We start from the raw sequence: 15,012 nt of genomic DNA on the forward strand, positions 1-15,012 counted from the left end.
CTTATCGCACGGAAAGAAAACTGATGTAGTCTTGTTGATACGTTCTAAGTAGTTGGCTCCATGGGTAATGGTGTCTCTGGAGTAATAGTGGAAATGATGGTCATCGTAATGGAGATATAGCAGAAGAACATTATCTGTCTTACTCTTTTTCTTTGCAGCTGTCTTCTTTTTAATAACAGTGGTTGTACAATTTATTATTAATGACTGTGTGATACCATAGATTACTGATATCCTCACAAACCAAGACAGATAAAGTAAATGACAATAAAAATACCGTCTGATCCATTTTGATCCAATGACGAGACAGTTATTTGTAAATTTTTTGAGTAGCCAGAGAAATGGATCAAGATAAAGAATTTGAAAGGAAGTATGTAGTTTCCGGTTGAACTAAGCTAAGAGTAAACAATAAAAAGAAACAAAAAATCTGAGATCTAGAAATTCAGGTGAAGAGTAGATATATTTGGGGAACACTATTGAGGAGATAGATGAGAGGGAAATTTTGAAGAAATAGGCAAGGAGTGATCTCAACGTTGGGATGATTAGTCGGAATCAAAATCGGAATTGGAAAAATCAGAACATTTTCAGAGTATTGGAATCAGAAAAAATTTGTTACCAATTTTCCGATGCTAAAAACGATTCTTTCAATTGTCTTCTTTTTTTTTTTTTTTTGTCTTAATTTTAAGACTTAATTTTCCATTACCGATACTAATGATAAATTAATAATTATTTATGTACTTCACACTACTAGTGAAACTAATATCTATAGCTACCTACAAGTGTAGTTTTATGTTTCCGAAAAATATATACACATATTGTAATATCTGTATATATTTACAGTAATCTAACCCCTCAAAAAAAGTTCAATATTAAAATATTTTAAAAGAATCAGTAATTGTATTGGAATCAGAAATTTTAAACAGAATCAGGAAAATATTGGAATCGTTCCATCGCTAATCTCAATGTACAAATTGGCTACAAAGCTTGACTAAAACAGGTTGGAAAGTGAGAAGATTCAGGCAGAGTTAGTCTTAGTTGAGATAATGAACTTGAGTAGTAGAAAGCTCAGTGCAGATGTAGACACTAGCAATGGGACCCCAACAACACACACCAGTGTTTTACTAGTCTTGTAGATAATTTCTATACCTATGTTTGTTGTTTTTATGATGCATAAAAATTGTAAGCTGTGCTTCACACTCGATGACCATTCATACTAGAATCGACAAAGTCCAAATAAGAAATGATGAAGATGATAAAACAAAACATGTTTGGGGTCAGGTGGTCAGTCGAGCATAATTAAACAACAGCACAATTCTCTTAAGGTTTTTTTTTTTTTTTTTCAGTATATTTATTTTATTTATTTATTATTCAATTTTCACCCCAAACAAGGTACAGTGTCACTTTGAAGTAGTGGGCTCCTATCGGGGACAGAAGTTGCAGGGATATTATGAAGGGAGATGAGCAGCAAGATGCCTGTTCACATTACCCTTGAACTTCTGCAGGTCAGTAACAGTCGGGAAAGCAGAATCCTGAAAGAGAGTTCCGAAGTCTAGCAGTTCTGGGGAAGAAACTATTGGAGTAAGAGGCTTTCTTACACCTATGGATCTCTACTGTGTAGGGGTGGGATTAACTGCTTGTCAGGTTTGTCGGGGGTATTTACGTCGAGTGGTTGTAGTTCGTCAGAGCATTCACTATCAAAATACTTGTCTGTTAAATCCAAGATAGCTGATCAACGGCTTGGTTCCCACCAGTTTTGGCAAATAACAAATAGGATCCTGAACAGAAGTGTGCTTTCTATCCCAACCATTATCAATGGACCAGAGGTCATCTCGTCAGCATCAGACAAGGCCAAACTATTTGCAAAGAACTTTGCAGCTAATTCTACCCCATGCGACGAAGGCCATCAACTCCCCACAGAACACGCTAGGTAATATACAAATATCCGTGCATGAGGTCGCCAAGCTAATCAAGAACCTTGATTCCAGTAAAGCAACTGGCCCTGACGGCATCCCAATTATAGTGTTAAAAAAGCTTCAACCAGAACTTGCTCCCATACTTACGAAACTGTTTAAGCATTGCCTTAAGGAGAAGTGCTTTCCAACACCCTGGAAAACCTCATCAGTATGCCCTGTATTTAAGAATTCAGGTGGTAAGTCATCTCCCTCTCAGTACAGACCAATGTCTCCTGTGTGTTATGAGTAAGTTGCTGGAATCAATATTAAATAGAGAAATAGTCAACCACCTCAGCAGAAACAACCTTCTTAGTGACACAATATGGTTTCCATTCTGCAAGATCTACCGCAGATGTGCTAACGATTATATCTCACAGGATTAGTGAATCTCTTGACAAAGGCTTTCTTTCTAGGGCAATTGCTCTTGACATATCAAAGGCCTTCGACAAGGTATGGCATAAGGGTCTACTTCACAAGATTTCCAGCTACGGTATAACTGGAAATGTTTTCTCAATCATTAAATCATTTCTCTTCAATAGGCTCATAAGAGTAGTGGTCGATGGACAAAAATCAGAGGCCTGCAGTATTAATGCTGGAGTCCCTCAAGGGTCAATCCTGGGCCCAACTCTCTTCCTGATCTACATCAATGACCTCCCTAAACACATACTTAAATCATTCGTTGACATCTATGCTGATGACATGACCATCTACGGCAACACATCAAAGGCTGTAAATGACAAAGTTCTCTCTGATTCTCTCTCCTCTGATCTCGAGCGCGTGGTTCAGTGGGGGAAGATGTGGCTGGTTACCTTTAATGCATCTAAAACCAAACTCCCATCCTTACATCATCAACGCTCTGATCCCCATCTGGCATCAATTGGGATGGATGCCTCTTGTCTGGGAGAGGCCCCGTGTTTTGACAAGCTTCTGGGTTTGACCTTTACTCCTAATCTGAAATGGAACACGTACATCAAGCCTGTTGCCAAGGTCGCTGGAAAGATGGTGGGATCCTTCTATCGCTCCAGAAGATATCTCACTACTGATGCAATTCTCTATCTATATAAAAGCCAAGTACGTCCAAGGATGGAATACTGTTGCCATATCTGGGCAGGAGCTGCTAAAAACAGCCTATCCTGTCTTGACAGAGTACAAAATAGACTTTGTGGCTTAGTGGGGGATGCCCTTTTCTCTACCCTGCAACCTCTCTCCCACAGAAGAGACGTTGCGAGCCTATCCTTGTTTTATCGTTATTTCCATGGCAGGTGCTCATCTGAACTCCAATCTCTGGTCCCCCCCTCGCCAATCTTTCACGAAAAACACCCGTCTAGCTGAATCCACTGTGAAAAATTTTCCCCACTCTTTATCTGTGCCTAAATCAAAACGTGGATTCCATGAACAAAGCTTCTTTCTTAGAACTGCACACCTGTGGAACTCTGTTCTGTCTGCCTGCTTCCCACCTGACTACAACCTGGATGTCTTCAAGTCCAACGTTAACAAATTCCTAATGAACCGCCCCCTGAAGTAAACACTTCATCAAATCTCCACACTAACGTACTGTACTTGGAATTAACCCTTATCCCTGAGTGGCTTCCGGGCCTTGATAAGTGATGACCGTGTAAAAAAAAAAAAAAAGAACAGGCAGAAGAATGCAACATGTCGATAAGACAGAGACTGAAGTCTAGATGACAGTTCAGACTATCAGGTTGGCGACTCTCTTTTGAACCCTGTCCAGGAGTGAGAGACTAGTAACAGATGCACCAGCCCAAATTATTTCTCCCACTGTTTCTCAGAAACTACTAGGTTGATGTAATTGAAATTTTGTATGGACCTTTATCATAAGGTGTATTGAACTAACTATTATGGAATCCATTCGATGCACAGTTAGGGAGTAATGGAGATTAGTATTTAATGCAAAAATGAGCACAAACTTAACCATATTAAACCATCAATTTCGTACAAAGCACTCATTCTAAGTCAACAGGCTAAAACGTCTAATGCATACATAATATCCCATAGAGCTTTTCAAACCCCTCCCTCATAGTGTGAGGAAACAGCTGTCTCAAACACACTTGCTACCCTTCATCAGAAAGAGAAAGATTTTATCAGTTTATCTCACTGGAGATTTTTAATACAAGCACAGATTTACCCTGACAAACAACACCCTTCTTTGAAAGTTGCCCACACTAAATTACTCATAAAACATTAGTTTTGCATGACTGATGACATTTATTGGATCAATACTTTGCTTAATGTTCCATTATCAAGCGATTGCTGAGGCTCAACTATGGTTTGAACTAGACCGCCATTTTGTTTTTCATTCTAACTCGATAGGCTTTACATTACCTTAATTTTTAAGTAGTAAAAAACAATTTAAAATACGCTTAAACACAAAAACTTATCCAGAAACTCAACCCTGTGTGATCAGGGCCACTTATGACTTAAATTTCTTAAAAAGACCGAAAATAATTTCAGCAACATCCACATTTCTGTCTCTGATGTTGTCAAACTTATCAAGAACCTTGATACCAGCAAAGCAACTGGACCTAACAATATTCCAGTCATAGTACTCAAAAAAGCTGCAACCAGAACTAGCTCCTATTCTTGCAAAACTATTCAAATGCTGCCTAAAGGAGAAATGTTTCCCAACACATTGGAAAAACTTGTTGATCTATCCAATATTTAAAAATACTGAAGACTGGTCTTCTGCATCTCAATACAGACCAATTAGTCTTCTGTGTGTCATGAGCAAGCTGCTTGAATCTGTGTTAAATAAAGAAGTTGTCAACCACCTCAACAAAAATGATCTACTCAGTAACAAATAATATGGCTTCTGTCCTGCAAGATTTAAACCCGATGTACTGACTGTAATTTCACACAGGATCAGTGAATCTATCGACGAGGGTTTCCTCTTTAGAGCAATAGGTCTTGCCATATCAGACATTTGATAGGGTTAGGCATGAAGGTCTCCTTCACAAGATTTCTAGCTAGAGTATATCTGGAAATGTCCTCTCAATCATCAAATCCTTTTTCTTTGATAGATTTATACAAATAATCGTTGATGGGCAAAAGTTTGAAGTTCAAAGTATAAACCCTGGCGTACCTCAAAAATCCATCTTGGGCCCAACTCTATTCCTGATCTTAATCAATGGTTTCCCAAATCACATTCTAAGGTCATTCGTTGCCATATATGCAGACGACTCTACCATCTATGGTAACACTTCAAAGACAAGCAATGACCACAATCCCTGAGTCTCTCTCCTCTGACCTTGAACAGGTGGTGAAAGAGGGCAAAAAAATCCCTGGTTAATTTTAATGCATCCAAAAACCAAGTTTATATCTTTTCATCACCAATGCTCTGATCACTTCTTGGCCCAAAATGAAATGAATGGCTCTCATGTAGGAGAAAGCGCCCTGCTTCAACAAGCTCCACTCTTGACCTGAAACGGAAGACTTACATTAAAATCTGTTGTCAAGGTTGCTGGAAAAATGATTGCATCATTGGACCACACCAGAAGGTATCTCATTTGAGACGCAATCTTCTACTTTTTGAGCTAAATATTTTCTAAAATGGGAGCACTGCTGCCATATCTAGAGGAGAGTTGCTCAGAGCATGCTTTCCTGCCTTGACAGGATTCAGAACTGGCTTCAAAACCTAGGCGATGTTCTTTCCTTCTCCCTGCATCTCTTTCTCACGTAAGAGGAAGTTGCTGGCCTATCTCTGTTCTATCGTTATTTTCATGGTAAGTGCTTAACTGAGCTTTAATCTATAATTCCCCACCCCATACAAAACATTCACAGCAAACACTTGCTTAGCTACAACCACTGTCAACAATTTCCTCCACCCTGTCTGTGCCTAAATCTAAACACAAACAAAATTTCTTTCCTAGAACTGCCCACCTGTGGAACTCTGTACCGTCGACCTGCTTTCCAGGTGACTAAAACATGGTAGTCTTCAAGTCCCATATGAACAAGTTCTTGTTGAGCCGTCCCATTAATCAAATTCTATCCAATTTCCATCACAACTGATCACTATGGTATAGTCTCACTGATCACCTTACTCATTACACCTTATCCTCGAGTGGCCTTCAATCCTTCATGAGTTATATATATAAAAAAGTAAGAAGATTTGGAAATTTTATTTCCGTCCCATACCCTAAAATTCCGTTAAAGAGTAACTTCGCTTGCCTTTGATAACATTTATTAGCGCTCCGCTCCTACCCTATTGGGATGTAAATCGTAAAACTGAATTTCACATGGAAACAATGGTATCTACGTATTCCTCGTATTTTTAAGATGATTATATCTAAAAATGACGCAAATCGATAAGTTGGGAAGTTATTTATTAAAGAAAATAAAAAAAATTGAATTTGATGAAAACGATCGTAGAACACGAGAGAGTTCAAAAGGAGGGTAATTTTCCATTTTTACTTGAACAAGATGGCGGCAATTTTTCACCTGCCAACACGATTAAAGTTTTTTTTTAAAATAATTCAGTAATATTCAGGTAATTTCGATTGCATAATTTGGAAGCTACCATTGTAACTTATTAGAATTGACACAGAAAAGAAAATCAGTTGAAACCGTTGTTTTTTTTTTTTTTTGTCTTGTTTTTTTTTTTATGAAAACTCCATTTATCAACTTCAAAATCTCGTCTCAATTCTGTAGAAGAAGCGCCCATTTATTTGTTGCTTATTTCTTCATTTTTTTTGGGGGGGGGGGGCTTTGTTGGCTATTTCGAAAAAACAAAAACAAAAAAAAACACGAAAATTTAATGCACTTATTTTTATTTTATTTTATTTATTTATTTATTTATTTTACGAGTTCTGAACTATGTGAAAGTATCCTATACTTTTACCGCGAGTAAATACCAACGCTCGTTATTTTTAAGTTTAGTTGCCCGAAGCAGCGAAAATAAGGTTCAATGAAGCATTTAAAATGTCAAAATAATAAGCTTTTTATTTTTTTTATCCCCATAGGACAAACATTAATGGCGAATCAAGGTACCTTATATAATAAGTAAAAAATTTAAAAATATATACACTTGTTGGTACTTATGCAAAATACGGATCGTGTTGAAATAATAACGATATTTTTTAGTAATCCATTCTTAACATGGGGAGGGCATTTTGTAACTATTCTGTACTTTCACCTAACAATTCAATAAGCAAGATACCGCAAAAATTCAATTTAACTAGAAAATTCTATCTAAAAAATAACACGGTCAGTATTCTGCATAAGTACTAGTAGGTGTATCATCAGAATTTTTGTAGGAATTTTTGACACCCCTAACACGAAACTGCGAATAAAATATAAAAATCTCGTAATTTCTCTGTTAAAAGTAGGTTGTTTATTTTCTTTATGGATTATACTTCCAAAATAAACTATTAAAGTTGTTTTAAAAGTAATAGAAATATTTTTTTTTAAAAAAAACAGTAATGAATTTTCCGAAGTCAATATTTTTTTAATTTTTAAACTTTAAAAATCTATCAAAATTTTTCTATTGATTCTATTTTTACGATATTTTCAGGGTCAATGTGAAATGTTATGTTCTTTCCAAAAAACCGAATATAATATTTTAGACAAACATTTTTTTTAACCCCCCCCCCATTTTCAAGTGTCTATTAAAAAGTAAATAATTTACTCACAAATTGAAGAGAAAAGGTCAATAAATAATATATTCAAATTTAAAACAAAAAAAACGTAGTGTTTTTTTTTTTAGAATTTTACCTGTAAAGTTTGAAGTTTACAACCTTTTTTTTTTTAAACCACGTTATTTGTTTTTTCTTTAAAAAAAAAAAAAAAAAAAAAATGGTCCTTGCTCCTTTAATTGAAAAAAAAATTAGGGCTTAAATTACATTTTTCGAGTAGTTATAAGCTTGGAAAGACAGGGGGTCGAATAATTCACGCCTCCCATTTTGAAATGTCTATTAAAAAGTAAATAATTAATTTACTCACCAAAGTGTTATATATCACAAATTGAAGAGAAAAGGTCAATAAATAATATATTCAAATTTAAAACAAAAAAAAGTAGTTTTTTTTTTTAGAAATTTACCTGTAAAGTCCGAAGTTTAAAACCTTTACAAAAAAAAAAAAAAAAAAGTTTTTTTTTTTTTTCTTTTTTAATGAAACCTTGGTCCTTGCTCCTTTAATTGAAAAAAAAAATTAGGGCTTGAATTACATTTTTCGAGGAGTTATAAGCTTGGAAAGATAGGGTGGAATTATTCACTATTTTCACGAAATTTCTGACACACCTAAAATACTAGTGATAGATTGTTCATAGGCGATGTTTTTATTCATTTATTTTGCTTCTTGTTTTAAAATTATGATGAATGCTTTGGAGTTGAAACCATCTGGTTACTTATGCAGAATACGGACCGTTCTGAAACAACGTTATTAACATGGGAAGGAGAGAGCGTTTTGTAACTATTTCGTACTTTCACCTAACAATTTAATGAACAAAACACATCGTAACAATTGAATTTAAATAGAATTTTCGAGTTAAAAAAAAAAAAAAAAGTAGCATCGTCCGTATTCTACATGAGTAACCACGTGTTTATGATAAAAAAGATGCGCTGAAATTCGCAGAATTTAACTATAATTGAAAAACGCAGGCCCAAGACGAAGTTATTGTATAAAGAACCTATTATGTTCGGTTTCAATACGTTTTCACTAAAATAACGCTAATTCCAGGTTGACCACGCTTGGAAGATGGTTACTTTGAAAAATACTGTTTATCTTTTGGTGGCATTGCAGTATATATAGCAAACGGGGTGGGGGCGCTTCTACACTATTGGGACGAGATTTTGTAGTCGATAAATGGACATTTCAGATTAAAAAAAAAACAAAAAAACAATGGTTTCAACGGATTTTTTTTTCAATTAAGTTACAATGGAAGCTCCCAAATTATGCAGTCAGAATTACCTGAATATTACTAAATTAGGTGCTAATGCAGTAATGCACTGATTCCCGCTATTTTTTAAATCGTATTTACAAGTTCAATTAAAGTTTTATGTTTTTAGTAAATATTCAGATACGTTACAACAGAACACGACCGACCATTCTAATTTGTTTTTTTCTTTTTTAGGTGTAATCGAGGTCGTTGACAACGAATCTGATACTCAAACTGGAGGCAAATTTACCGTTTGCATGGTATTAACCCCTGAACCCACGAACTACTTTCCGCCATTTTACAGCTTGCGTTGCGCGGCAGCATCAACGACGGCTTGCTTCACCTAGCAAACTGCCTTCTCACATGGCGTACCAATCTTCCGCGGAAAATTTAAAATTAGATGAAAAAGAAATAAAACAAGAAATGGAAACCACTCCAAATTGTTTTTGTTTTTTTCCTGGAACATAGAATTTTCAAATTTTCAAAAAGTAACGCACCGACATTTACCGATTAGAACACCATTTAACATTTTTCGAAGATTTTACTGTTTACATGGGGGGTGGGGGGATGTAGGGGCGCGCGTGCCCCAACATCAAACCCACCATGTGAGAAGGCAGTTTGCTAGGTGAAGCACTGAAGCACATTAAGCAAGCCGTCATTTTATGCTGCCGCGCGTAGCGTAAACGGAAGCTGTAAAATGGCGGAAAGTACTTCGTGGGTTCAGGGGTTAATACCATGCAAACTACTTTTTGAAAATTCTGTGCCAGAAAAAAAAAAAAAAAAAACAATTAAATCACCCCCCCTCCCCAACTTGGAGTGCTTTCATTTTCTGGTTTTATTTCTTTTTCAGCTAATTTTAAATTTTCCGCGGAAGATACGCCATGTGAGAAGGCAGTTTGCTAGTTGAAGCAAGCTGTCGTTTATACTGCCGCGCACGCGCGTAGCGTAAACGGAAGCTGTAAAATGGCGGAAAGTAGTTCGTGGGTTCAAGGGTTAATACCATGCAAACGGTAAATTTGCACCCAGTTTGAGTATCAGATTCGTTGTCAGCGACCTCGATTACCCCTAAAAAAACAAATTAGAGTGGTCGGTGTTCTGTTGTAACGTATCTGAATATTTACAAAAAAAAAAAAAAAAAAAAAAAAAAAAATTGATAGTAAGATATAATTTTCATGAAAATTTTTATTTTGTTGTATCTTAAAATAGCAATTAAATTTTAAAACTACAATTCCAAAATAATCATATAGAAGAAACGCGTGGAGCGTTAAAAAAACGTACATAACTAGTAAGAAGCAAAGAAGAAAAAAGTATTTTAAAAACGCAATATCTGTTATTTGACAGAAATTTTTAATTGAAAATAAATAAAATACTTGCAAAATATCACACACAAAAATAGGCAAGTAGGTAGAAAAGCAACGTTTACTGCCTTTAGTAATATTTGTTGCTTTTAAGAAAAAAAAAAAAAATGGAAAAGGGCAACTGGTATGCAGACAGCTGCCATTCAATGAATAGCATTCAGACACATAAAAAACGGATTAAAGTTTTTATTTTGTTTTTCTTTTTAATCTAAGATAGTTTTAGAGGCAGGTGCCTTTTGTTAAACTTTTACTTGGTTTCCACCTTAACATTTTCCTTTAAAATGACGAATTGAGTAGGTTTTCAGGTATGCTGAAAATGAATATCGCATATAAAATTTAAACATATGGAATTACATTGCTTAATATCTGGAAAACTACTCATTTGCGGAAAATTCCTTCTCAACATACTCGAAAACCTATTAAAATTTACCTGCCTTTTTAATCTCAGTGATTTTTTTGGAAAAACAACTACAGAAAATTTATAAAATAACCATGCAAGTCTAGATTCAACCAAATTAAAAAAAATAAATAAATAAAAATATATACAGAAAAAATCATTATGGTGTACGTTACGTACCCGTCATAGAACGAAACGTCATATTCCAAAAAGCACGTAAATTGATCAAGCAGTTTCTTCTGTTTGTTTATTTGCTTAACTAAGAAAATCAAATTTTATGAGGAAGCAAGATGTTGTTTTGATCTGTCATGCTTAATAAAAAAAAAAAAACAACTTAATTCGAACTATCGAGATTAAAATCAGCCTTGTAATGGTTACAATTTAGTATTAAAATCGCTAAAAGTTGTTAAAAAAAGAAAAAAGAGAAACAATGATTTTCTTAGTTAAAAAAAAAGGTAAATTTATACAAACACCGTGACAGCGAATTAACCCTAACCCTAACCCCTAACCCTAACGCTGTCACGGTGTTTGTATAATAATACCAAAAAAAAATACCTCATCAATTTACGTACTTTTTGGAATGTGACATTTTCGTTTCGTGACGGATACGTGCATTTTTCTGCAATTTTTTAAAAATTTTATTTAAGTCGAATAATTTAAGTTCAATAATTTAAATAAAAACGAATCAACACATTTCGCATTTTTGTACCTGAGATTCCATCAAATGCGTTTTTTTTTTTTTTTTTTCATGAAAACGTAATTAAATAATATACAATATGTATACTTTAAACATTATTACATTTACATAAGTTAGTTTTATTTAGTAAAACAAAAATATTTTTTCATTTTTCATTACGGTTTTGTTGTAAAAAATAAATACATTTCAAAGAAAAACAATAAAACGAAATATGTTGCTTTGTTTGTTTTTGTTTTTTACACTCTGTAAAATGTCATTCATTTATAGATTTGATTTAAATTCTTTGTAATGTCATTCACTCATTCTTGTCTCATTCACAAAATAAGTAATTAGAAAATATCGTCATATCATTCATGACTATCAAAATGAACAACTGTTTACTTACTTGTCCATTTTCCCCTCTAAAATGCATAAATGTTCTGTATCTTCTCCGTAACGAATCCGCAAGACACAAACACGAATTTAAAAAGCAATGTGTTGTTGTCAAGTAAGCGATCACCAATCTAATCTACGGATGGACAGAAGCGCAACAATATCGTTCTTATTTGCATATGGACATATCAGGTGATTGTAAAATGCATCAATATTAATTACTACAGTCCTTAACGAATGATAGCCCTTAATCTTTATTTATTTTAAAAAACTAATACTAAATTTAGCAAGTTTGAAAATTCAGATTCTCGAATTCGAGATATAAAAAAAAAACACGATCCAGAAGTTAGACGAAGGTTTCCAAGTTCAAAAAGATGTTACTGAGGTTACATCGATGGAAACGTTGTGAATATAACAAAGTGAGAAGATTAGTCCGAATAAGCCGAATCATATTAACTGAACCAATATTCGCTATCTGTATTTATTCACTTATTGTTTCGTGAGTGATTAATGAAAAAGAAATTATTACGAATACCGCTTTCCATATTCTCGTAGTCAGTTCCACATATATATAAATATTCCATTTTTATTTTTAGCCCAAGAATTTTTGGATATAGGATATTTATTTATTTATTTATTTATTTATATAAAAAAAAATGTCTAACTTCTATCTTCAAATATTTGTCCTCGCGGAAAGATTAACAAAAAACGCAGATAAAGTGAGGGGGTGGGGTTAACCAAGAGAAACCGGTTCCATAGTGCATGAAAAAAAAAAAAAAAGAAAGAAAGAAAACCCAGGTTCACTTGTAGAATAGGGGCAGTAGAAATGCCACAGCCATACCTAAAATGTTGGATAAAAACCTTGGTGCAAGTCCAGAATTCAACCTAATTAGAGAGAGAGAGAGAGAGAGAGAGAGAGAGAGAGAGAGAGAGAGAGATCTTTGATGCACGTTTTATACGTCCCCATCACGGAACTAAAATGTCATATTCCGAAAATCACATAAATTGATGAAGTAGTTTTTTTTTTGTTTTTTTTTAATAAGAAAATCAAATTTTATGACGAAAGGAAAAGGGTATGTCTCGCATCGCCATCTTTAATAAATAAAGGGAGACAACTCAATTGGAATTACCACGATCAAAACTAGACTTGTAATGGCTATGATTAAAATCGCTGAAAATCGTAAAAATTAAAATGACTTTCCAAAGTACTTGATCAATTTACGTGATTTGTAAAATATGACATTTTTGTTCTGTGAAAAGTATTTTGCTGTATCTTTTTTTTTTTTTTTTTTTATCAAGTTGAACTTTGGACTTGCACAAAAACGTTAATTGTTGGTCTAAATTCCATTTCTTGTCTTGAAATAAAATTTAAAGTAAATATGTAGTTCAGGTTTTTTTTTTTTTTTTTTTTTTTTTCAGAAATATGATATTCAGTAGCTAAAAAATTGTATATATATTTGAAAAGATTATAAGATGATGATTTGAGTTAAAATCTATTTGGTATTATGTATGAAATACGGAAAAAAATTCGTAGCACTGTTCTTGACATTTTTTCAAAGATGTTGCTATCGCCAAAATACATTATCTAAAGCCGGGAGCGACACTACAATATTACAACACTCAAATAAATCTTTTCGGACAAAGAATATATAGTAATTGATGCAATTTTGTAATCACTTGAATTAATTTTACTACTTACTACTTACTTTTTAGGTGTGTCTTTTTTTTCTTTTCTTTTTCTTTTATTTTATTCAATTTTAACTCTAAACAAGGTACAGTAGTGCCACTTTGAAGTAGGGGGCTACTATTGGGCACATAAGTTGCAGGGATATTATGAAGGGAGATGAGCAGCAAGATGTCTGTCACATTACACTTAAATTTCTGCATGTCAGTACGGAAGGGAGTTCCCAAATTTTCACAAGAAACACTCGTCTAGCTGTAAACACTATCAATAATTTCCCCCACTCTTTATCTGTGCCTAAACCTAAACGTAGATTCCATGAACAAAGCTTCTTTCTTAGAACTGCACGCCTGTGGAATTGTCTTCCGTTTTCCTGCTTTCCGGCTGACTACAATATGGTTGTGTTCAAGTCTAAAGTAAATAAGTTCTTGATGAGCCGTTCCATATAAGTTATCAAATTTACCAAATTTTCATTACTAATGATTACTATATTGACCAATTTCTACTGTACACTCTTTAACCCTTATCCTTGAGTGGCCTCTGGGCCTTGATAATGTGGTGACGCCTATGTAAAAAAAAAAAAAAAAAAAAAGAAAAAAAAGTTCCAAAGTCTAGCAGTTTTGGAGAAAAAACTATTGGAGTAGAAGGCTTTCTTACACCTAGGGATTTCTACTGTTTATGGGTGGGATTTAGCTGCTTGTTGGGTTTGTCAAGGGGGTACGAATGCTTGTAGTTTGTCAGAGCATTCACCATTAAAATACTTGTAGAACTGGCAGAGGAATGCTGCATTTTGTTGCTTGGATAGAGACTGAAGCTTAGATGACAGTTCAGGACTTATCAGGTTGGTGACTCTCTTTTGAACCCTGTCCAGGAGCGAGAGACTAGTTGCAGATGCACCAGCCCAAATGTGACAACAATACTCCATACTTAGAGGTACAGGATAATTTCAGGCGCAAGTAGCTTTCTATCATATCAGAGAGGTGGGCACCTTCTTTGCAGCAGCCTTGGCAATGCTCTCAATGTATCTGTTCCAACTCATGTTCCTTGTGAACGAGGGCAAGGAGTTTAAAAGAAGCACTTTTAGGAAATGTGTTTTTTGTCATTGCTATTGATACTAGAGAAGGTTTCTTGTAATTATTGAAGGAAATAAGCTTAGTCTTGGCAGCATTGAATGTGACCATCCATTTTTGTCTCCATTCCACTACAGATTGGAGGTCTTCCTTTAGTGTTTCTACCATTTCCTTAGATATGTGTTCATTTGTTTTCCCCTCGTGGCTGTTATAGAGTGTGGTGTCATCAGTAAATATACCCATCTCAGAGACAATTTTATCAGGGAGATCATATATGAATACTAGGAATAATAAAGGTCCAAGGATAGACCCCTGAGGTATTCGTGCATTTATATTATATTGTTTAGACGTATGACCCTTGAGGACAACCTGAATTCTTCTCTTACTTAAGAAGAATTTAATTACATTATGTATTCTTCCAGTGATAATATATGATCTGATTTTCCTGAGAAGACCATCATGCTAAAATCCTGTTAAAATCCTTAGATATATCTAGTGGTTCCACTCTACCCTCCCCCTGTTTTGTCTATGTGGGGGTTGGAGGATAGTTTGCTATTTAAATTTTGGGGATTTCAAATAAATGCATTTTAAATAAAAAC

At 34.4% G+C, this 15,012-nt stretch overlaps 1 protein-coding gene across 4 annotated transcripts in view; it reads right to left on the reverse strand.

Annotated features, from left to right (window-relative positions):
- LOC145255782 (mechanosensitive cation channel TMEM63B-like) overlaps positions 1–11,800 on the reverse strand; it is a 190,510-nt gene extending 178,710 nt beyond the window's left edge. For 2 of the 4 annotated variants that reach the window (XM_080114452.1, XM_080114451.1), the window contains exon 1: positions 11,676–11,800. The gene's annotated coding sequence lies outside the window, so the exon portion shown is untranslated. The remainder of the gene's footprint in view (positions 1–11,675) is intronic. The other 2 variants (XM_080114454.1, XM_080114453.1) reach the window with 1 other exon arrangement.
- Between the last annotated feature and the right edge of the window lie 3,212 nt (positions 11,801–15,012).

This window comes from Euprymna scolopes, chromosome 31, assembly GCF_053919585.1.
Source record: "Euprymna scolopes isolate OS-2025 chromosome 31, ASM5391958v1, whole genome shotgun sequence".
Lineage (NCBI taxonomy): Eukaryota > Metazoa > Mollusca > Cephalopoda > Sepiida > Sepiolidae > Euprymna > Euprymna scolopes.